At 44.6% G+C, this 25359-nt stretch overlaps 2 long non-coding RNA genes across 11 annotated transcripts in view; both read left to right on the top strand.

The window, feature by feature from the left end:
* LOC310901024 overlaps positions 1–16932 on the top strand; it is a 38698-nt gene extending 21766 nt beyond the window's left edge. For all 4 annotated transcript variants that reach the window (XR_014585529.1, XR_014585530.1, XR_014585531.1 and 1 more), the window contains one exon: positions 14712–16932. This is a non-coding gene — a long non-coding RNA (uncharacterized lncRNA). The remainder of the gene's footprint in view (positions 1–14711) is intronic.
* LOC310901025 overlaps positions 1–25359 on the top strand; it is a 315297-nt gene that overhangs the window by 161627 nt on the left and 128311 nt on the right. The gene's annotated exons all lie outside the window — the stretch shown is intronic.

Here is a 25359-nt window from a genome sequence, read left to right as displayed (position 1 = left end):
TCTGAGAACATCCCTTGTGCAGTTTCCAAATGCTGAAACCAAGCACACAAACGGGATCCATGTGGAGGCATCTCGGTGAAGGGATGGCTTGTTGGGGTGCTTAGTAGTGCTGACGTGACCGAGGGTGGCTGTGTGACAGAGGACCTGGTGTAGCAAATAATCCCCTCCAATGCGATATTCTCCGAACTGCTTGTGCTTCTGCCTCTGTTTTTGCATTTCGAGCTGTTTTCCAAGACTTTGGGCTTGGTTGAAAGATAACGATCAAACCTCAGAGTAGAGAGGTTTCAATGGTTTCCAACAGCAAGGCCGCCTTAGGGGAGAATTCAAGAGTTGTTTCCTCTCCTTTGGGCTCTCCACTAGCTATAAGCCTTGGAGCTTTGAGTGGCCGAGGAGCCCCTTCCCTAGCGTGCTGGAGCGGAGCAGGGGGCACTCTGTGGACTGTTGGCAGGGCTGGCTGAGGCGGTGCGGAGGCCACTGCAAAAATAGGCTGGGCAACAAATGGCAGCCTGCTAAAAGACAACAGAAGAGTATGAGAGACCTATGGGGCGAAGATCTATGGCAAGGGACTGGGAAGCAATCGTTGGTTTTGTATCTAAGACAAGACTGATTTTAGGGGGCTGGGAGTGAGAGGGATGAGAATAATGTAAAGTAACTGAAAGGAAGTTAGAGCTTTTCCCACCTTCTTTAGCAGCAAACAATTTTTCAGCAGCTGATTCAAGCTTCTTTTGTTATCAAGGAGAACAGAAAGCAGGCTGTTATGTCCGAATAATGTGTAATTCTGAGGATGTGAAAAACTTTGTAAACAAGAAGGAAAGCAAAGCAAAAATTAAGTCAATCAAAAAATAGCCGTAAAAAGGCATAGTTGAGAAATCACTGGTGCATTTTAATAACTACTAAAAGGAAGAGGATAAATACAATATTAATTTTATGACTTATTTTTTTTTTACACTCCAGTGAACGTAAATTTTTGTAGTTGTATTTACTGGGTTTGGCTGTGTTGAAAGATAAGGGATAATTACATTCCTGCCTGATGCGAAGGAGCCTACAAAATTATACCTTTTTTTAATATGTTAACAATACTGTAATATTAGGGAATTCAATCAGATATTAATTAACATGATGAGAAAACATTATCAATGAATGAGTTTCTTGAACTCGATCTACGTTGTGAGAACTGAAAATACTTCTGTTTTTCCACTGTAATTAGTTGTTCAGACCTGAAGGCCTCCAGCCCACTATAGCTGCATTGGCTGGGTGGCTGTTGCTTGTGCAATGCTTGGTGTGACTTCATGCTGTCAGTTGGGACTAAGTATTTTACTGTCCTTTCCAGTTCTGATTGGGTTTCCCAGATGTTTTATTAACTTTTTTCTCAATGTGGTACCTCAGGAATTTCTAAGTATCAGTGGGAGATGTTGGTAAGTTGTCCCATAATGCTTACTGGATTGGAAAATTGCATGGAGATTCTAGTTTTTATTACTTCATAATGAAGAGCTCCAATGCAAGTCTACACTTCTTCCATCCAGAAACTGTGAAATGCTTGTGTGTAACACGAGTCCTGGGCCTGTGGCTGATGCAGTTCACGCCAACAAGTGGCAGGACAGGAGTGGAGGTGAGGGGCGCCCTGTTGGGCCATCGGCCTTCTCAAGAACAGAAAATACCAGCCCATCACTGAAACCCTGAACCTGGGTATGACGTCCTCTGCTGTAACCTCCTGCTTTGCAAATCACTGAAGAGCTGCTCAAGCTCTACAAGGAAATGATGAGCACAGTTTCTGTATGGTTTTAAATGGGCAGTGGTCAGTGTGATGGAGAAGTAATGCTTTAATAGCATTCCTAGCATTTCATAGCATCCGGGGGTAACCTGTAGCTGTCGCCACTGTACCTCCATGCGTGGGAGTGATGCCTGATTGAGGGAGGGATGAGCAGGAGCTTTGGGATGGGAACTTTGTGAGCATCTCTCTGCCATTTTCATGCACCACTGATGTTGTGGCTGTAACCACTGAAAGCAAAAACTTGCTGGGATTTCTGCTTCCATTAAAACTTGAAATCTCTGAGCCGTGACCTCAGAGATTGTCCTTTTTACCCGATCCTTCAAATCTGGACTGAATAACACTATGAAATTCATCTGCCCACATGTAGGCACGTTTCCTGCACTTTCATAGCAAGGTGTTTGTACTAAGAGGCTGCAGAGCAAGGGGACTGGGCAGTGCGGAGATGTTTCATGTGGCTGCTGCATCTTCTGCACCCGCCACAGGGCAGGAACGCAATGGGTCTGAGCAGCCAGATGTCAGTCCTGATCTCCCTACAGCTGCCACAGCGTTACCTCCAGGGCGGAACATGCCTGCCAGAGTCCGGTGCCAAAACAACTGCATCTGCTCTACCCATCTGCACTCTTCTGTATTTTCCTCATTTCTCTCTTGCCTTAGGTTTTTGTGTGTTTTTTTTATGCGCCCACTGTAAAGTCAACATGTTGTTTATACCTTCACTCAAATGCTGTTTACTGATCTTACAGGAAAACCGCACTATCAAGCACTTTATTCAAACAGCCATAATTCCTGCTGGATTTCATAATTTGTTCTCGAACTCAGCTCTGATGCCCCCGGCATGCTGGCATGTATATGCATAAAAAAAACCACACGATTCCAAATTGTCTCTTGATTTCTGGTGGGACTTTACATGGTACTCAAATTTATCTTCCCTTGTTTCAACAAGCATTGGAACCAGCTTCACTGGCTTTGAATTTCTTTCCTTTCCCATTTCTTGAAAGCTGTTTTATTGTGTGCTTAACTGATAAATACTTATGAACAGCATATGGATTTAGAAACAGCAGTATATTAGGAAGATCATTACTGGATAATGCCTTAATTGCCGGGAGGAGCAACTCATTCAAATGTCTCGGTTACATAAAATCTATTTACGTGTGCTATAACAACAGACCATGTGTGGGAAGATGTCCAGCCTCTCTAAAAGTCTTTGGTTCCGGGTAGAGACAAAGCAGGCTCAGGAAGGAAAATAACTTTAAAAACTGGCTGTGAGTTCAGGTGGGGAAGGCTTCAAAGAAGGTGGGAGCAGAAAGAGGTACGAAGGGAGCAGCTGTACCATTCTTTTTTTTTGTGCAGGAGAAATTTTTGTTTTATATTACTCTGCAGCATTTAAGGGTGAGCAGTTGAATCTACCTGTTGATACACCAGGTGTCAAGAGAAGGGCTGGAAGGATGCAGGGGGCCCTGGGTCTTCCCTACCTGATGATGGACCGCTGCTTCCTCTGTGCCACCAGCTGCAGAACTGTGATGGGCAAACTGCAATAGGTTCTGACAAAGATCACCTTTTTCAGCCTTTCTAGTACTGTTTGTGGTCCCTAAAAATTTTGAATAATAGAAAGAAATATTGGTAGAAGTTGCATTGAAATGATTACAGTGTTCTGGTTGGTGTACGTGGGGAAATGAAGGATGACCAAGGAGTGCTGAAGGGTGACCAGGGATGACCGTCTCTGGGGAAAATACCGAGGTGCTCCACCAGGAAATCACTTAAAGGACTGCATTTGATCTTTTGATCTGAGTTGTCTCCTTTTTGCTGGAGCTCAATCTTCCTGTCCCAGAGATGTAAAACCTCTCCCTGCATTTACTCTTTATGGTGTAGCACTGCCACCTCAGGCCTGTAGTGTCATGTTGGCGTACAGCAGGGACTTGGGACTAAATCATGCCCGTAAACACTTGCTCAATACTAATTTTCATAGCTTTAGTTTGCTCCTGTTGCTCCTGCCACAGATTGAAGGGTGTGACTGAAGGCTTCCAACATTTCTTCCTTTCCTTGAGGAGATGATCAAAAAATATCCCAATTAGAGCTTTGTCGTGCTGTGAGGAGGGCAGCTCCTGCCCTAAGTGGCTCTGATGTAAGTGGTAAGTAAGAGATGACAAGGCATGCAAGCTGCAGAGGGGGTATAAAACTTTAAATGTGCCTCCTTCCCTGGGCAACCACTGCCTGGGATTGCTGTTACTATGTAGGGGTAGGCTCTTCTGCTGGCATTTGTACCTGTAAGCCTCTGGTATTTTGAAAGCAAGTCCATCCTGAATGAAGGAAAATGATTAACCTAAGCAATTCGAAGGCATATGAAGGGGCCTCTCTGCCGATTCTGACTCTGCTACCACCCAGATCCTCCTTGACTTTGGGTAGGTCTCTTCTCAGAGGTGGTTACCCATCTGTGCAGAGCTAACAGCTTGGCTCGCTCTGGGATAAAGCAATGCTCCGAAGTGTAGGCTGTTTAGCTGGGGTAGGCGGGGAGGGAGCCCGAGCAGCAGTAATGCTCCCAGCACCGGCTGATCTGTTCCGGGGCTGAGCTTCAGCCGTTCAGGGCCTGTGGGTGTGAGGAAAAACTGTAGTGGCTCCTTGTGACCTGGGTGTTACTGCTGGGAGGCGGTTCTGGACCCGGCCATCAACAGGCAAAGCTGGTGTGAGCTTGTGCGAGGTGGTCCTACTCACCGGAGCCACGAGCACCTTCCAGGGTGGTGAGGCAGAAAACTCACAAGATACAAACATTTGGAAAGTAGGAGTTATAATTAAATACACTTGAGAAAGGAGAGATTCTTCAAACCGAGAAGAGTTCATGGAGTGTAATAATCACCTCGACTGCTTGGCCAGAGTCAGGGGAGGGTTGGCTCTTCAACTCTGCTTAAATAGAGTGGAAGTTATGTGATTAATGCTCCATAAAACTCTCTGGAAATCTGTCTTAAAGCTTAAACATCTTGAAAGAGGAGCTTGTTTCCTGTTTGTAGCCTCTGGAGAAGGCAAATAGCACTGGAGCGTGGTCGTTCAGAGAGCTTGAAAAGGTGAGGACTGTACAACGTTTTTTCTGTGGCTCCCACTGAAACTTAAAACCTGCAGAATATAAGGCCTGCTGGGGTGGTCCTGAGCTGGTGTGCTATTCCTCCTCTGCGGCATGGGAAAGGAGCCTGGGGATTTGGCTGCATGCAAAACAGCCCTGTCTTCTCTTTGTGAAACTGCCTGCTCAAGTGGGCACGGACCCGAATTTTGTAACGGAACCCTATAGCAGGGCACCGTTGGAGACGTTTTTGGGTGGGGGAGAAAGAAAAAGTTAGCTATAATTTGACAAAATAAAAAGGGCGGAGGATATTTGAATGCAAGAAGAATGAGCGTTGACGCTAGCTAAGAGCCTACCATTTTATGTCAGGAAGTCAATAATAAAGTATAAAGAGCAGCAAGCTTCAGCAAACTCCTGCATCCTTTTGCTCTTTAGAAAAGGTAGTGAACTTTATTCAACTTCCTCAGAAAGTGCCGAGGTAGCCTTCTTCCGTAGCCTGGCTGAGCAGAAGGTTGTGGTGGCTGTCCAAAAATCAACAATCTCTCCAGGCTTGACCTTTTAAAATCCTAGCTTTATTCTCACTTGCCTTCAAATTCATTTATGTGCAAAAGAGCACTTGGAGTTAATCGCCTAGTTTCCTCTCCTCAGGTTTATCTCTATAGGTTGCATAGGTAATTACTAATCAATGGTGCTCACGAGAACTGCATTTCTAAAAAGAAAAGCAGATCCACAAAGAAAAAAATCCGTTCGGTAGATTATCCGATCAAATAAATGTTAGATCACTACCAGTGCAAAACAGGAGAGTTATTGAGTAAGCCTAATGGGTGCTCTGTCTTCATAAGTGACTGAAGCTTGCTCTGAAAGTTATGCTGCAACAGAGTTTGAATATTTTTTAGCTAAAATGAACAGAAATGAAAAATGTAGCTATTGCTTTTCCAGAATCTATATGCTGCACATCCTCAGGAGGATATAAGAACATCATCTATGCTGATTAAATTCACATCAGTGGTTTTGTAAGTGTGACTTACGATAACCATATAGCAGTGCTTCCCAGCAGTGCCTTGTTTGACCTTGTGCCATACTCAAATTCTGCAGCCCGTGACAATTCGAGGGTAAAAGTCACTCGGGAGCAGCAGGGAGTCCTATGTCCAGAGGTAAGCAGAGCAAAGTGCAGAAGCATGACTGCACCCCAGAGTTGTAGTGCGGGAGGTCACTTGGTTTCAGCTCTTCGTTTTCCAGCTCCAACCTGGCATGGCAGACGTGAGCCTGTGGTGCTGAGGACACCACCCATCTCTGCACCTTGCTCTCCTGCAGAGCAGGGAGCCACTGCTGGTACTCATCCTGGTAATCAAGATCGTGGTGCCTATTTTTATCAGCAGGCCTTTCATTAATTCATATTAATTTCATTAATTCAGGTTCATTAATCTACAAACATGAACTGGCTAATCAACAACTGCAAGACCTCATGGAGGAAACTGAGGCCCAGTGTTTCCCCCCCCTTTCTTTTCTGTGTCTTTTCAAAGCAGTGTTGGTTTAACTCAATTAATTAAGCTTGTGATGTGCAGATTGTGTGCTGATCTGGCATGTGTAACTCTTCCAAAAAGAGACATGACTATCGAGCAGGCAGTGTATGGACTCAGCAGAGCACTTCAGGGAAATAAGGTGTATATTTCAGTCAATAAGATCTTAAGTGTAGGTAGAGCTGCTTCACTGAACCGTGACAGTCACTGGTAGTGTAACAAAGTAAAGGCTCTAAATAGGGTGGTTATCTACCAACTTTCTTTAAACTTGGAGAACTGTTCCAGAATGGCTCCGGGTGGGAGGTGCTCGACTCCTCAGCCCAATGCCAGGGGGGAAGTGTTAACTCCACAGAGGGGATTGCTGATACTGGCGTTGTGCCCTCTGGGATATTGTGCATCACCCTCATCTTCCTTCTAAATGGCCCTTCCCAGAGATGGGTCTGCTCCCGAACAACGTCCCACAGTTGGTGTTTCAGATCGTGTCCTCATAGAAAAAGAACCTTGGCATGGATAACCTCCCGTGTCCCCTGAAGACCACCACCTGTGCAGACTGTATAATCTCCAACTCTACTGTGTTTGGTTCCTGCATTCCTTTTCTCTTCCCAGCTGTTTTCTTACACCATTATTCACTGGAACCTTACAAGATACCTAAGCTAGGAGGCCTTTCTATCTCCTGTGTTGCCTTTCACTTCCACACCGTGGTGTGTCCTCTCTGTATTCTGCCTTTGACAGACAGAAACTCGGTAAAACATCTGGGAATGGCCCACAGAGCTCCAGGTGATCTGGGATGACTGGGGATGATTAATGTGTAAGGGCACGTCTTGGAGTGTCTCTTGGATCAATTTACATTTACTCTTGAGTCTTCCTAGACTTGCTTGCTTAGATCTTAAGTCTTTTTATCCACTGCGTGCCCACTACAGGAATCTTATTCACTTTTGTTTGCATGAGGGATTAATTATGGTTCAAGAAAAGATCATCTCAGGATAGTGAAGAAAGGATAGTGTCCTGCTGATGTCCTGTCCTTGGAAAAAAGATGAGATCTGCTTATGGTGGGCTGTGATTTAAAAACAAATCCTTGCAGGTACCAGGGTCTGGTCACCACAAAGAAGTCACCTCCGGCGTGGTCTCCAGCGGCGTAGCAGCAAGCAGCACCATTCCCAGGAAGGCCCAGCAGGCGCATGGGGTGCAGCTGGAACCCTCACAGCTGGCGTCCCTTAAAGCTGCTTTGTTCCCCCTCCTGTGTGTTGGGAATAGTCAGCTGCAGTCCCTATTGTCAGCCTTGCTTGGTTTGGGAAGTGAGTTGTTAATGGCACTGGGCACAACCCTCGAGCCGACACGGGGGTGCGGCTGTAAGGCTGAGGGGTCCCAGGCAGGAGCTGTGAAACCAGATCAGTGTGCTTCGTGGTGGGGTCCGGGGACGTGGGTATTCGCAACCTGCTAATATTCAAAAAATGTAATTACAAGTCAGCTTGCTTGAGTTGTGTCCTCTTGTCTGCTCCTGTAGTTTTGGGGCCTTTTTTTTGTTTGCCAGCTTAGTTAGATTCTGATAAGTACTGTGCTGGGAGCAAAGATGTCACGCGCGTCTCACTGAGCTCAGCTGCTGTTTCTCACACCTGTGGGGATGCAGTTTTGTTTTGCACCAGGTGTGCTGCAAGTAAATACTTCTTGGGAGGGAATTAAAGTTTGAAATTAAAAAAAATAAAATTAAATATTAAAGCTTAGCTGGCAGTGATAGAGTGAAACATTTCCGCATTGAAAGAGTTGCAGGACTATTATACTCCTTAAGAAGATATCGAAATATTTTTTTTCCCTATACCTTTATAGCAAGTTAAAGAATAAAACAGATCAGTAAGGGATGTTATTTATGAATAGATACAGATAGAGTCCAGCAGGTTGTCAAATAGTATCTGTCTGGAAGACTGCAAATTAAGATAGCATAAAAGTGTATAAAAAGAGATACACTCTTTATTACAAGTTTTTTTTTCCTGGCCTATTATGTTAAATCAGATTCCTATCTATCGGTATAAATTCAAAATAAGATTAAAAGTTCTGTAAAGAAAGAAAACAACTTGGAGGTCTCATTCTATTTCTCTGTGTAATTCTTCCTTTCTCTCATCAAAAATACTTATGAACTTTTTCCCCCTCTAAACCAAACTGAGTTTCCAAATCCCTTTAATTTTGTTATGAATTATATTCTGTGAAGATTTTTTTTCTGTCTTGAAAGGTTTTTTGGGCAATGATTTCCTTTACAGTGTAAGAGAAAAGTAACAAATCAGACTACAGTATGTTTTAAAAATACTTCTTTTAATTTCCTAAATCTCAATCACTAATGAACCTGAATATTCAGTATAAAGAGTAAACATTTATTTATTAATTCATATATGAATATGGTTTTTCTTTGCTTGGAATTTAAAAGGTAATTCTTAAGGCTATCCTTTTATTTACCTCCTTTGTTATCACTTTCTACGTTATTATGTAACTTAAGGGAGAACGAACATTTTAAAAGCATTTCGTATTATTTTAGCTTTGATATTTGACATAAAATAATAGAAATAAATTTCTTAATATAGAAAGATCTCTAACAGGCCACTAAACATGGTGGTACAGCTAGTTGTACAGCACTTCCTAGTTCAGATCTTTATTTTAACCCTATTTTAAATAACAAGGACTTGTAGTGCTGTGTTGCTTGATTCCAGTATTCTGTAGTTTTATGATTTTTTTTTTTGTGAGACTATTTTTGGTGCAAATAGAAGTGGATATGGATTAGTATATGCTTTTCTTATTTATTCTTACTACATATCTGTATGTGAGAGGGAACTGATGCTTTTTGGAGCAATATGTACACACTGAAGTTTCCTCAGTGTTCATGAAGTTAGCGTTGGTGAAGAGATTTGTTGGTGCTCGAGCCCTTCCTTTCTTTTACAGCCTCACTCTTCTGATGATATTTGCAAACTCTAATTTATTTTAAATTTATATGTGGACTTTAAAGGCTTTTTTTGGTAGAGAAGTATTTTTGTCTTTTTGATGAACTTAAAAACACTTTTCAATGTTGGCATATATTCCTTTAGACATGTCAGTCACCTAGATTATTTTTTTTGAAACTGAACTTTTGTTACTCTTGGTCTGCTTTCATGGACACGTTAGATGTAGTCAGTGAATGAAAGAATTTTAGAGTTTTTGCTGGAATTCACAGCAATATTGGCACTTGACTTTCAGTGTTACGTCTTCTCATACGCTGTCCTGATTGCGTGTATCAGAAGTCCTTTTCAACTATCAGACCAAATCTATCCAATATGTGCTAAGATAAAAGGGGAAGGAAAGAACAGAAAACAGACACAAGGACGTGACTTGCAGCTGCCATGCCTGGTCCACAAGCTGTCAGTGAGGTTTTTCTTCCTCTTACTGAGAACATGCAAATCAATTAGGCCACTTCTGACCTTCAGAAATTAATTCCTGAACTCACAAATCCTCAGTTTCTGCCGAAGTACAGCAGTGCTGTGAAACACTTCAGTTCTGTAACTCTTTATTAGGAAGTAGAAAGCAATGTATGGCCCTGGGTTGGCCTGATCGTTAGAGGATCAGCTCTCCGAGGCTGTGATAATCCAGTCCCTCACTGTGCTTCTTAAAGTGTGCTAAATGGGACGTACCAATTACTGCATGAAAACCTTTGCTTTTATGTGCTTTAGGCCATTTACTGGCACAATGCTGCATATTTTAAAGCCCTTCTCGATGGCCTTTGTGCACTTATTAAACTCAATCTTGAGGAAAGTCCAAATTTTGTTGTTCATATAGTTGAAGTCTTAACAGTCTAATTCAAGAATCAACAGATTGATAGCATCAGATATATTTATTACGGGAAAGAGATATACATCTGTCCAGGAAATATTTACAGAATAGTGCATTTAAAATACTTGCCACCCAAAAGGGTAGAAACTGTGTGTGTGCATTTTGCTCCTGGCTGCCCTGTCTCATACAGGGGGTGGCTGTGGGACCTCATGGTGAGCCTCCCCACTGAGGATCCTTTGCCAAGAGGAATGCAATGTCTATGCAGGTGGTTGCACCAGGACCCACCTGGAATCATCTTTACATGTTTACTAACATGCTTTTGTATCTCTTTCTTCATGGGTCCTCTACTCCACATCACATCCCAATTTATGGTGACTCTAAAGAAAATGAGAATAAAGAAAAAGTGCGTTACCCTGAAAACCTGCTTTGTGCAGCTCTAGGTCTGCATTTCTTTAACCGGCTGTGGGTGAGTGGCTTGTAGCCAGGGGTCTTCCCTACTAGCCTCTGCCCATCTCTTGCCACCTGCGCCCCGCTATGCCACATCCCACGTCCCCCCTTCTCACTGCTTGGCTGCTGTCGTACCAGGTCTGTATTTCTCTGTGCTGTGTGGCAGTTGTAAATACTTCATTGTACATAGAAAAACTGCTTGTTACTGCTATTTGTATGAAGCTATGCTTGTACTGTGCAGAGCAAAACAAATGAGCTGCGGGCAGACACCTGCTCGGTTCGTGTGGCCGTAACAGCAGTTTTTCTAAGGAAAACCAAGCTGCAAGGTTAGGCAGAGCAGCCTGACGGCTCACCCTGAGGCCTTACAAACCTGTTACTAAGCTTATGGCGATGCTGGGTTACGGGGCTGCTTGGTTACACGTGGCGATGTGACTCAGATCAGATGTAATGTGCAAAGGCACGGGTGTTCCTGTGTATGAATACATAGCTGTTGTTGCTAAAAACAATGTCAGAGATGACACTGCTAGAGTTGTTATGAGAACCTGCCATGATTTGTGCTAGTGATGGAAGTTACTGCTTTACCTTTATTGTAACGTACCACCATTATTTCCTTGGAACAAGGAGATGAAAAAATACTCTAAATTCTATAGATTTGTATGTATTATTGGTTAAAAACTGCAAATTTCTTCATGTAAACACTGCGAATGCTAACATGGGTTTCTGATACAGATGAACGGCACACCAGTATTCAAATATACAATATACTTTGTACCCTGGTGTGAAGGAGCTCTGGTTTTTGGATGTTTTCATCCCAGGCTTTTCCATTTAAAACGTGCTGTGGTATCGAAGCTGTCATTAGCAGTACAGCTTAATATCTCTGAAGGCTTAGCTCCTACACGCTGGGGGTAGGCAGGAAGCTTACAGGGGTCGATTCCCTTGTCCCAAAGCTGGAACAGCTGAGGAGGTGGTTGTGTCCCGGAGGTTTTGAATGCTCTGCCATCGCTGCCGGCCGGGCAGGTCAGCAGAGTATTTACCCTTTCTGCAGTAAGCACTGTCTGTCATGCGAAGGATTATGATTTCAGGCAGGGCCCTTGGTGCGGCTGTTGCGTGCTCTCACCTCCCTGATCTGTCTGGGATTCGCATTACTGGCCTTAAGCTGCCAACAGCTAATATGGGGCTTAAGCTCGGCCAGTGCCTGGCCTCAGCCTCCCTCTGTGCCTGAGGGGGGGTCCCATTAATGCAAGGTAACAGGGACATCCTTAGGGCCTTTCCTAAATGCTTTCCAAAACGCCTCCTCTGTGGCTGTCCTCCTTTAGAGCGGCTGATGGAGGGCCCTTGGGATGGGGGCACCTGCCTTTGGAGGGTTTAGCCCGCGGGTTATAAAGGGAGCTCTAATAAGGAACTCCAGTAGGATGTGAAAGGCTTTGTAGCTCAGGCTAGGTGAGAGGTCTCATTCACTCGCTTCCCAAAAATTCCTGCGGTGGCGCAGTGCGCACAACTCCCGTGTGGAGGAGGTCGTGCTCAAAGGTACTGGGTAAGTACTCTTCTTTACTGAGGAGACCATTACACGGGCAGCAGAGATGAAGGGACCCTCTGCTTTCATGTGGAATAAGTCGTTGCTGTGTTCAGACGGGCTGTACGAGTAGCAGCAGAGCCTGGGAGGTACTCTAAAAGTGCCAGAAAAGCTAGGGAGCAGAACTGGAGCAGGATCCTTCCCAGGCTGGGTTTTATAGCATCAAGATTTATAATGAATGGCTTGATGATATGTGTTTTTTTAATTCTAAAGTTGATTACTGCCAAGAGAGGGATTACAGAATAGCAACTAACGAGGTCTCTTGGGCCAAGCTGATGCAACTTGAGCCCCTTCAATGGGATTACTGGGAACAATGCAGTTGCCTTCTCTCTCTGTCAATCCATCCTGCATCAGTGTGATACGAGTGTGGGAGCGGGCTGAACAAAGGGAGCTAGGGAAGTGTGTTAATATACACTAACTATACCGTTAGAGAGAACTAAGGTTATAGCTGCTGCAGCTCCAGCATGTGCAGTGTCCCTGCTAGACATGCAGATTGATCTGAGGCATAAACCACCTGTTCCAGCACAGCACAGCGTTGTTCATCACCCGCTGATTTCGCCCCAGCTGGCAGTCAACCTTTTTGCACTGTGATGCTGGGGAAGAGCGAAGCTGTGTTTTGCAGAGTTGTTTTGGTTTTTGTTTTGTTGTTCTTCCAACTAATTGCATACAGTGCTGCTGCAGTTGGTTTATGGAAAATGCTGTAGAAGAAAATTGCTGTAATGATAGAAAACCATTAGGAAATGGCTCTTATGATAGCTTTCTATGGGAATTTTCAGGTATATTTAAAGGCGCCTGGGTTCTGCATGGCTTAAAAGCTTTCTGAGGGGAGAGCTTTGCAGTCATTAATTTACAGGCTAGAATCTGGGCTGAGCCTGCAGCAATCCTGCTTGTAATCCAGCACTTCTGGCAGTGTCGGATACCAGTGTGAGAGGTGTCATCCTGCAGGTGATCACGCTGGCGAGAGACCCAGGGTCTGCAGGAAAACAGTCCTCTGGGGACAAGACAAGAAAGAATGGAGGAGATTTTTGGCATCTTGTCCTAAAAACGACACCCGTCCATTTGGGTTGGGCATAGTTTGTTCTGGGGCCATGGGTCAATGGTGCAATAAACGAGGCTTCAGATTTGTGCTGCCTGATGCAGAGGGCCTCCTGTGTGGAAGAAAGCAGTAGCCCCATATAAACTCACAGCCGCTTTAAATAATTTTAAAAGCTTTTGCCTTCTGCCTCCTGTGCAGGATCGGGTGTTGCCTTTCCTTTAAGGGTGCCATGTTTACAACCAGCATGGACTTTGCAAAACCCCCCATTTTTGTGCTCTGGCTAATTCTGCAGAATTGGGACCATACGCTCACACCTGAGATGGGTTGTGTTTGTGTCAATAGATGGTCTAGGAAAAAGTTTACCAGCATTGGTATATTCTGTAGCCTCAACTTGAGTATAAGATAGTTCTGTTGACATATGGACACGATATTGGAGGAAAACAGTAAAAGAGGACTTCATTATCATTCCTCTCACATCCCACCTTTTGCAAGCTACTCATAATCCTACAAGGGTTAGTATATCCCTACATTCCCTCTATTCAGCCATAGTTCTCCATCTCCTTCAAATTCTGATCAAGGAACTTCAAGTTATGCCTGGAAGAATTGATCCCACCATCTGTGCAGCATGGGTGGCACTTGTGGCCGAGTATTTGTGTATCTGAAAGCTTGTCTACCTCTTCCAGTTATGCTTGTTGGTCTAATTAAGCTTTCTGCCTCTTCTAGGCACAAGCAAAACAAATCAGTTGTTGCTTTGCTAGAAAGCAGATTAGTGACCTGACAAAGGAAGGGTGTTCCTGAAATTTTGCTTCAATTTTGCAATTGATCTAAAAAATATATATAATTTTTATTTATAAACTTTTTTTCTATGGGTTTTCATGGTTACAACAAAAATGCATTTCACCATAATTGTAGAGAGGTCTGTGCTCGTTATTTTTTCCACTTACCCCAGTCAGGATGGACGCCCACCTTGCTGCTATGCTTCTGCCAGAGGCTGGAGCGACTTCGTATGTTTCCTGCTGTGCTCCTGTCCTATTGCAATAAAGCAGGGGAAGCCAAAGCTCTTACAGATGTTTCATGGTTGAATTGATGGCCTCTGATGTATGCCTATTTTAAAGAAATACCTGAGTCCTTTTTATTTCTGGTGTCACTTTCATCCAGGTGCTGCAGAACCTCTAGGCAACTGGGCATGCTATCTTATGTACAACAAGGTGAAAGCCAGCTAGCGTAATCCAAGTTAACGTTAATTTTTGTGCTGTAGCTGCTGCAGTGAAGGAGATGATAGTAAACAGAACAGTCTGTTTAAAAAAAAAAAAAAGGCAGCAATTTGAACTTGTAAGAATTCTTTAATCAGCGGTACTGAGTTCTGGGGAGGAAAAACCCAACAGTCACTGTGTTCTGGCTTGTTCAAGGAGAAATACCCCACCACCACCCCCCAAAAGCAAGACACAAAATCCAACATGTTTGTCCTTGCTGTAATGCAACGTTCGCGTTGGTGCAAGGACTTGGTCGCACTGTGCGTCTCCTCTGAACAGGCGGAGAGCAGACACTGCTGTTGTGTGGGCTTGAAGTCAGATTTATTTCCAAGGAAGAACTTTGCTCTGAGGCCCTCCTCGTATCTGGAATCCACGAGTGCTGCAGGCTGTGCTCGTGGGGAGGTGAGCAGCTGCGCTGGAAAACACCGCCCCAGGCGCTATTGCAGAGAACAGGAGCGAAGGAAGCTCACGGGTGGCTTTCTGCAGGAGGAAAAGGGAAGACGCAGAACAAGCACAGATTTTGCAGCTCTCAGTGGGGGAAGAAAGCAGCTAACTATGCTGGGCCTCGTAAGGGACAGCGCATCCTTCAGAGGACGGCGTGAGCAGTGTGGAAGCAGGTTGAGCTGAGGTGAAATAGCAATGTTAATGGGCTTTATATTAGTCCCAGCTGCACTAGTTGGTGGCGTGTGTTATACATGAACTAGAGTTGGATAAATGCAGGTTCTTGGTGGGGAGCTACAGCTCAGCTAAGTCTTGTGGTTCAGTGCAGGCATGCAGGTGACAACGGGCAGCAAAGAGGGATGTTGGACCTTCTGGGAGATGGCAGCGAGCGGAGGCTCAGCTCAACCCATCTGTGGAAAATCATAAGAAAATCATAACATCCGAGGCCCGCGAAGTGAGGGAGATGACGAACTGCACTGGGTCTCTCAGCACTGCCTTGGAGTAACCTGGAGCCAGGGCAAACCGGGGAGGAAGGACACCCTGTCCTTGGGGTGTCCCTTAAATGCATGTTGGTGCTTGGGAGATGTCCGGGTCCTTTTGAATTGCTTTCACATTCTTGTGTAAATTAAGCCACTGAGAATGCAGAAATCGGGGGAAAAAAAATGTTGCTGTGCTTTTGGGGGGAGCAAATTTTTTTTAGGAGAATTCAGCTTCTACTTCTGAAATACACATCCAGGCTTTCAAAAGAAGTTAGTAGCTTGGATGCTCATGAATATCTAGTTCTAGCTTCTCCTTGGATGAGGTAGGATGTCAGTTTTGTGTGTATTTTAAACTCCTTATGGGTAGCTGAAGTGCGTTTAAAAGCTTCAGTTATTTTTGAATTCTTTTGATACTGTGATGTTCTTAAAAATTTCAGCATGTCTCTCCTTGGGTTTGCTGGTCTGTTCCTTTGAATCACATCCAAAATGCTTCTGCATTCATGGGATTTGATTTGACCTGAAAAGGTTATTTTTGTGAGGTGGTACTTCGTTCAGCCTGCTGTTGTTGTTTACTTTCATGTTTTTACACAAAAACAAAAACTTTGTTAACTCAGTTTTACTACTGCCCTTGGTAGGATGTGGAAATACAACATGTAGTACTAAAATGCTTGAAATAATTGTCACATTTTTCACTTCTCTAACCTCCCCTAACCATTAAAGCACTTCTGTAGTAGAATCAGCATCTTCATCTTCATAAAATGACATATGAAGAAAAAGTATTTAGAACTGGGTGAAATTATGAGCTCGAACATTGTTATACTGTCTTGTGGTTCCTTCCCCTCTCCAGATGGTCTTTTGCTTCTCCTGCCAAGTTCACCCAGCCATCAGGAGACACCAGATTAGATATCTTTTGCCAAAAAAAAATTATATATTTTGATTATAGGCTTATTAAAAACAAAACAAAAATCAAGAACAACAACAACAAAAAGAGCAACAACAACAAAAAGGAGCTTGGCACACTATGGTGTGGTGATTATGTATCTATTAATGAGGAGGAAATTGAAAAACAAGAGTGCTCCTGAGATGCTGTAAAATGCTCCGTGATGAAAAATAAGCCAAAGCCAGCCCAGTCATGGTAATAAAAACAATAAAAGATACGTGGAAAAGAGGACTGTAAAAAGTTTGAATTGATTTAATTTTGGAAATCGTACTGTTTAAAAAAATGTAAATGAGAAATGAATGGCTGCATAGGAATAGAACATAAGGAAAAATGAGAAGGGGAGCTCACAGGTTGGGTGATATCTGACTCTTTGTTATGATGGCAACAAATGCCTAGCTGTCTCTCAAAGCCGATGATGTGCCATTACAGCAATCAAGCATCCAGCAACTGCTGTCAATTTTTCCTATTCCTGGGTATTCCTGAGAATCGTCTTGCCAGAGGCAGGAACTTGTTCTTTGGCAAGCATTAATCAGGAACGTGCGGTAGATGCTGAACTACCGCGTTGGGGGTAGGATGTGTTGGCCGTACCACTAACGAGCTGTTAGGGACAACTGAGGACATGGGAGGAAGGCTCACTCAGTCCTCGTTCCCCTGGGGCCGGTGCCATTTGATGTGCATAGGGCTGTCTCACCCGGGCTTTTGAAGGACGTTGCTCCTGCTCCCTGCCAGCACAGGGCAAAGCCCAGTGCCCTGCTGCCTGCTCCCAGCCCAGCTCCTGGTGGGTCCAGCCCTAAAGTGGATGGCCTGCCTCAGTTTCCAGCTATAAACCAAGTCAGTGTCCCCTGTATTTGTGCCTGGCTCCCAAATCCTGCCCTCCTTTTGCAAAAGTCATATATCGACAGAGAAGGTTATTTAAAGAGGGGTTAATGAGATATGGCCCAGAATGTTCCACAATGCAGCCTCCAAACCGATTGCTAATTAGGCACTGGAGCCACTAATCTAATTTTAGCCAGTCACTGAATTTATTCCTGGCGGAATAAAATGCACTTTAAATCTCATTTAAAAGCCGCTGAGATACTCTTGACAAATTAAAATATGAAATTAAAAATATATTTAGTTTGTTTCTGCATCATTAAAATAATCCTTGCTGCTGATGAATCAAACCCCATGCCTTCACATTTTCATTTCGAAGCCTGCGTTTGCTGCTGAAGTTATGAGCTATGCCCTGTCGCCCTTCCCACATCTTGTAAAATCAACTGCTGTGCACTGAAGGGTGCTGCAGCTGCCTGGGAGTAGTGCAGGGCAATGCAGGACCAGGAGGAGCGGAGCCATCAGACAAATGGGGGGGGGCGTAATATATGTTGTTGAGAGGGAGATTTAAATGAACAGACATAAAACAGCGTGGAAACAAGAAACGTAAAGTGACAATCCTAATGCTAGCTAAGCTCGTAGTAGAAGAAAACTGTAAATAAAAGGAGAATAACTATTCCTATCACCTATATGCTTGATAGGTTCTTAGTAGCAACGTGCCTCTTGGCCAAACTAACCTCCTTTGCGTGCGTCAATGCCCAGCGTGGCACGGATGAAATAAGCGCTGTGGTGTCTATCTGCAGAGAGCTGGACGCGCTGTGCGCGGAGGCCTCGCAGCAGCTGCAGCTAGATGGCACAGTCACCTCGCCCTCTGCTGCGCTGGGGCACGCAGCCACCAACCTGGTGTGGCACGAGCATGGCTGAGGGGCTCGGGGGGCTGTGCCCTAGCCGGGCACCTTACCCCTAACCCAAGGTGTAATTCAGCTTCTGTTAAAGATGGCAGGGGGCTGAAGAGTCTTAAGCTTTCCCTGGGCTGGATGCTGGTGCTGCATCCTTCTGGTCCTAACCGTTACCAAGCTCTTGGCTTAAAATTGCATTTTGATAATTATGGCAATAAAAAAAAAAATGCAGTTTTAAGAATTACGATAGGCAGAGTTTTCACCTGGTGTGATTGCAGGACTCCCCTGCCAGAAAACAGGGGAAACTGTTGATAAATTGATTTTGTTGGGGAAGGAAAGCCCAAACCGGCCACCCCAACACCAGCGCGTTGCTCAGCCGAGCTGTGCTCACCGCAGGGGGGGGGGGGGGCAGGCTGCAGCCTCTGGCCTCTGAGCCCCCCTGGGGGCAAAGAGCTCTCCGTGGGCTGTGAGTGCGTCTGGTCCCAGTGCGGGGCTTTGCTCCTCCAGCACTCCCTGGGGAGAAAGTCTGCACCAGCCCTCTGTAGTGGGTGGTGTAAGCTATGGGGGTTTTGCTCTTGGTGGCTTTGTAACGCTGAAATCGGGTGTGTGAGAGAGAACACGCATAATACCCATTTGTCAAAAGCGCTTGGGGTCTTCTGACGCCTGAGGAGCCCCTTTCCCCTGAGGGTGGGGTCCTGCAGGTGGAGCGATACCTAACGCAGGGCAGAAAACAGCCTCCTGCAGCACCTGGACCAGAAACCCCTCACAGCACCTTAATTTCTGCTCAGCGTGTTCCTCTGGGAATTGAAGCAGAGAACGGGTAGAGAGTTTTTTCGTTTCTTTTAAAAATGTAGTTGGGGGAAAAAAAAAAAAGCCCACAGCCCTGTGAATTCCTACAAGCAGCTGAGCTCTGAAAGCACGTGTGACTGCTGCCTGTGTTTTTAACTTCCTGGCATTTCAGTTGCAGCAATGATAAGCTGCAGCGTGCTCAGTGCCAGGTCTGTTTAATGTGCCTTTATCGTGAAAAGAAGAACCGGCCGGGGGGCGAGGGGGTTTGCGAGGGGTCAGGTGGCAGCGGGAGAGAGGAGGAGACAGGAGGGTGGGGGGACTAAAAGCCATCTACTGAAATATCATAAAAACAATGTTAAGAAAAAAATGCAGAGGAATCTGGGGTCAAAAAGTACTGCTGGATGGATCCTGTCTACTCGTCTCTTTGCTTACCCAAAGAAGAAAGAGATGGCAGAGAAGTCTCACCTGTACAGCAGAGGCAATCTTTCACTGGAAGAAATTCACAAAAAGTTCTGCCAAGAACTATTTCTATAAAATCTGGCTTTCCCCTAGTGCTGGGGGAATAACAAAACAGCTTTCCTGGTAAATCAAAGGGCTAAATAGAAATACAAAATCATGCTTAATGTCTATATTTATATATACATATATATATATATATACACACACACGTGCACATATATATATACATATATTTAAAATCAGACCAGGCGACTAAAGATCCCGGCTGTATGTTTCTTATGGAGGGATGATCACTTATTTATTTTAAACTGGCTTGAGGGGAAAAATCAGAGTAGCAACACTTTTGATCTCTGCTAAAATTCAGCTCCACTTAATTTATGGTACAAAGATCTTTTGTGAAAATCTCATAATTAACATGTATAAAATACCTTCTTTGGAAGCTAGCACACCTGGGAAGGCTACCATGCTTTGCTGCACATTTGAAAAAACAGTATCACTGGGACAGCAACATCTAAATGGATCAAGGGTTAGCTGAAATTGCTCCCACTTAAAGCTGGAAAAGTGTGGCTGTTGCATATCTTGGTGCCCAGATTTTCCTATAGTGGTGCAAAATAAATAAAATGGAAAACTTACGGCAAGTGAAAGGGAGTAGAAAACATCAGAATATTTCCCAGCAATGTTCTGCAAGCACTTACTCTTTTTTTAGGCTTTTGCAGTGCTCTTTGAAAAGCTGCTGCGAGGCCTGAACATCAGAGCACAAGGAAGATTGAACTACTTTGGCTCCACGCAGATGGGGGCTGTCGGGCAGCCTGCCGCAGGGGCTGCTGTATCTCTGGCAAGAGCAGAGGAGGTGGAGAGGGAAGCGGGTGGATGTGAAGACGTTTTGCCGTGGTGCTAAGGGTGTTGCTGGCTTGGGTACAGCCCAGATTTTTCTCAAAAACACAGCGACAGAGCAGTTGCTTTCAGTGGTGGCTGGTGGTGCTGGCAGATCTCAGAGGTTACGAGCTGGGTGAGGTAGGGGTGGGGAAACCTGGATTGCTTGGGCTGGGGGAAACAAGCCTTGGTCTTGAGGAACACCCCCTGCAAAATGCCTGTGGGATGTCTGTCTCCTGTTTGTTGGTTCCGCTTCCAGTGCTCACATCTGCATGCCTGGAAGGTGCCACTGCCCAGCTCTTCTCTCCTAAATCCTCCAAATCCTGACTCGTGGCTTTACTACCCAGGTGCAAAGCCCATAGATGTTAATTAATGTTCCCTAGAGCATAAAGAATCAAGTCCCTTACGTGGGAGACGTGAGGAATGATAAACTCTCATTTCGTCCTGAATATGGTTGTATGACTTTAAATGATAATTATATATATATACTAACTTGCTGAGCTGTTTTGCAGCAAATGGGGTATAAACTGCATTAATTAGATGACGAAACCTCATCAAATTACTTGGGATAGCAGATAACAGCAAAATGACTGACTGTCCTGTTGGCTGTACTTCGAGGAGCGTTTTACGTGATGGTGAAGGTGCTCGCAGGGCAGAATGCAAGCGACGGCTGCAAGCTCTGCGTGCTGCCCAGGTGCCTTCACGGCACGGTCTGTCCGTCGGGGTGCAGGGGACACGGCCGCGTTGCCTTACGGCCGTGCAGCCACCTTAACTTTGCACAGATCTTAACACAAGAGCAAATGTGTAACTACCAGAGAGCAGCCTGTTAGTTTGGGTAATTTACAGAGCGAAGTAAGTATCTATTGATGCTCTGAGTCTGGAGGACCTGGGCTTTTTTAATATTGATTCCTCCACAGCTGTGGTATAGCTGGCTCCAGGCATTTAAAAAACCCTGAGTCAGGTCCAAAAATCCATGAAATTACCTTCAATTGTGAAATTTAGAATGTTGTTAATAACTTCGAGTTCTGTTTTTACTTGCTTTCTGGGCTGTGAGTCTCCTAAATGTGCTTGGTTTGGGGTTTTTTAAGCCCGTGCAGCAGCTGGTGCTGAGGCAGCGCTGAGCTCGCCTGCCCCGAGCTGTGGCTGATGCTGCTGTGTGCCGGCGGCTGTGCGTGAGACAAGGTGCCTGCAGAAGGGGAAGGTGTCATGCTGGACTTTTCCAGGATTGTTTCCTAAACGGGGAGCAAAACGAGGCAGTGACCGACTCAACCTGGTCGAGATCAGTCGTGGTGCCGAGCTGGGTGAGGGCGGCACTGGGATCGTCTGTTTGGCTCCTTGGCAGGCCTCAGGCCGGGTGCAGCACCAGCATGGCTCAGTTTGCAGACCAGAGCAGGCACACGCACATCCCACTGCAGGGCTCGGGTTGTGAGCGCCCCCAGGGCACCCAAGTGGAGCAGCAAGGCCCTGAGAGATCCCCGTGGTAGGGGTGCGCGTTGACTCGATATTCTGATGTTGTGCTCACCTGTAAAGCAAACATCCTTTCTGTGAGACTTTTTTTTTTCCTCATGCTGTACAGCTTGCAGCACTTTATTTTTTTACCAAATCAGTAAAAAACTTACCATGAAACAAACATATATGTGAAGGTTATGAAGGAGCGAGTCTCACCGGTGTAACTTCTGTTGCAGTAATATCTCCATTTAATTTAAAATTTACTTTGGATGGAAACTAGGATTTCTAATTGTGGTAATCTGGAAGTATTTGCATTTCTGTCTTCAAAAAGATTTGTTCTTCCAGAACAGTGAAAACTGTGGGGAGAAAAAGCCTTATTTTACAGAAAAAGCTTGATATCCCTATCTGAAAATGTTGACTTCAGTGTTCACATTACGATCTTTTTGCGAGGGAAAATTAATTACTGACTAAGGGGTGGTCTTTTTTATTACCTTGAGTGACCTGAAGACCTTGTTCCTATCCTAATGATAGTTTTGCATTAGGTGATACTTGGAAATCTTTTGTGACCTTTGTAACATGTTTCCAGTGCTATAACTGGAAAATGTCCATGCTGATGACTTAGGGGAGTTTTCTGGACTTCATGAAGATTCAAGGTGTGTTTTGTCCCTCAGATTTATATGAGGGGCTATCTCTGTGCCGTTCACCTATATGCATTTTGATTTGAGGTTCTATAAGAATAATTTTTATACCAACAGCCTTGGAAGCAGAAGGCACGAAGGTGATGTGTCTCGATGCTCGTAGGCCCTTCTCTGACTGAGATCCAAGCCTGAATAACCAAATGGTTTTTAGCAACCATGACAGCAAAGTCCTTCAGTGAGAAGGTGAATGCTGGTGGTCGTAAGGTGGAGCACAATGAGCTTGTAAATGGGATTTGATGGCATAGTATCCTTTACAAGAGAGATTGGATTTAATTACCTAAATGACCCATGTATTCCTGGAAGAAACTAATTAAAGGATTTTTTTAGTGTAGTGTGGTAGACATAAGGTGGCAATTAGAAATGTATTGATTTTCATTGTTCGAGTGTAGAGAAGACTTCATGTTCTGCAAATGTGTAGAACAACGCTGTCCCAAAGCATCCTTGGGACCCTGTGGGGATCATCATGCTTTGGGCTATGATAACTGAAAAGTTTAATTCAGCACCTGGAATAGCGTGCAGCAGAGTGCCCCTTTTCTAGGCTGAAGCCTAATTTAGAGACACCTGGACTGCTTCCAGCTGCTTAGGTGAGCAGGAGCAGACTGGTCTCAACTACACTGGGCTTGCCAAAAGGAACGAACCCAACCAAACTTTGCACCGTGCTAGATAGCCACATTTTTTCACCCAAACAAGGCTTTGAAAGTTTTTTTTAGATTAGAGTGTACATTCACTTCTAAAATGCTCGCTACTTTATCCATATTCTGTTGGTGTTCCAGGTACTTAATTTAAAGCCATCACAAGTATCACTGGACTCTGTCAACCTGATATCCAGATTTATTATAGTGGGTAGAAGCTCAGGAGGAGCCCAGGCATTGATTAATTTACCAGACATCTGCAAACAATCTCTGGCACAATCAGCGCGATGCCCCAGGTGCCACCCGGCCAGAGGAGTGCCAGGTGTGCTGGGTCTGCCCTGGAGCTCCAGGATTTTCTGGTTCAATGGCACTGCTACCACCAGGATGCTGGAGTGAGCAGAGCCCACCCAGTGCCCCGAGAACACCTCTTCTTTGCGGTTAGTTTGCAGCTAGTTGTGACTTTTGGTGAAAAACTTCTTTGAAAGTGAGAATTCCTTGAATGCGCTTAGTGCTGCGGATAGCAACAGCCCTGCTGTGTCTGTTCTTTGCTGTTCTGTTCCTATCAGCGTGCTTCAGGCTGGATGACACGACCGATGAACTTCCTTCTCAGCCTGGTTTTCCAGTCATGCTCAGGTCACACGGACAGAGGTGGGCCAGCCTGGAGACGTGTGTGCAGATCTTTTCACAGCGCTTTTCTTTCATTCTCACTTGCTTGTCCTCCCTGGGGCATTTGCTGGTCCCCTCAGGCGGGCTGGACACGCACTCCTTTTGCTGAAGTTTAATGGCAGTTGCACATCTGGATGGCTTAAACAGCAGAGGTCTGTGATGGTCCTATGTGCCATGGCATATTAAAAGTCAAGGCAAAAAAATTATTATTTTTTTTAATAGCCGGAGAACTCCTCGAGGACTTTGCTCTTGGTTGTCACTTACAAACAGCAGCCAGAGATCTGTTACGTGCCTGCCAATGACTTCTGATGACTCCCGTGGTCACCAGGAACCTCTGGTTACCCAAGGCTTGTTGCCCCCCAGTAAGACATTCCAGGAGGAGCTGTACAGTTTTGCTTTTCTAACACAAATTTATAAACTCCATTTTCATCAGCTTAATACAGACTAGATTTACTTTTACTTACTGCATTGGAGATTTGTTACCTGCTGTTAATTGGTATCAGTATAATTATCCATGCTTTGTGGATCAGTAATTTGTTGAGATGGTCCCAGTTGGAGGAAAGAAAGTTATTAACCTATCATGAGATTTTGGGGGGAATATTTTCCATTAGTTCTGTAGGCCTGCATGTTCAATGGCTCTTTGAAGTCTTCCATCTGGAGTAGAGGGGTTATGGCATTGCATATCAAAATACAGGGGAATTAAGTTGTTGTGGGATGGCACTGAAGGCTTGGCACTGAGAACATATCTTTTATCTGCATTGATAATAAGCACACAGCCTGCTGATGTGCGCTTCTAGCTTGTGAAGATCCACCTCCAGAACATAAAGTTAGGGGTGGGAAACTCTTCATTCAGCGTTTGGGAAGTTCTCAGTCACATCTGGTTCTTCTAGTCCTGGTAGCCACCTGTATCAGAATGTTAACGTTGATGTACCTCCTGCTGTTAACAAATGATACTTCTACCATTCTCTCCAGTTCTTCCTCTTCAATGAGCATATTTTCCTAATGGCTCAATTAAGCCTTAGTGCAATCATGTGATTAATTCCACATAATGTCATAGTCTGAATAATTCCTTTCATTAATTTAATTTCAAGATTCTGAAATTCTAGTCCATGTCTTTCCTGTGTCCTTCTCTTCTCGTCTTTTTTTTTTTTGGTGGTTTAGTTTAGTTTTTGTTTTTCTGGGAATTCTTAATCCATTCGTTTTGATTGCAGTGCAGGTAGCAGGGAAATGAAGATAGGAAGATGCACTTTCTCTAGTATGCAGGTTAAGAATAACCAAAAGAAAACTAATAAAAGGGCTGCAGAAATGATTGAAAATTTGTAATGAAAGAATTGAAACACTCACCTTATGTTTAGAGAGTACACAGCTGAAATGATTTACCACAGGAAGGAGATTTTAGGAGGGAACACGTTCCTTGTAAGGAACCAACCTGGACAGCGAGGTATTTGAATAGCTGCTTCTTTGAGAGGTTTTTAGCTAGACCAGCTCTGAACGTGAAGTGCGGCAGTTGGCAAGCTGATGGAAACGTGCAACTCAGTCAACACGGTGATAGGAGCAGTAGGGAGGAAAAAAAAAAAAAGGAACCAAAAAAACGTCACTGCCAGACTTCTCTTTCTGAGATTAATGGAGTTCTCTTTGTTTACATCTCATCGCTTAAACAAGGACACATCACTCTAGTTTTCTCCCACGGTACCTCACAAAGCTGCAAAACCGCAGCTTGTCAGGTGGGCTCTGTCCCACAGGGTTCTGGGGTCCCACACCAGCTTCTGCTGGTGGCAGGGCTGTTTCTGCA

Source organism: Anser anser (assembly GCF_964211835.1).
Source record: "Anser anser genome assembly, chromosome: 5".
NCBI classification, from domain to species: Eukaryota; Metazoa; Chordata; class Aves; order Anseriformes; family Anatidae; genus Anser; species Anser anser.
The sequence above is the reverse complement of the archived record's forward strand: the minus strand, read 5'-3'. Positions and strand labels throughout refer to the sequence as shown.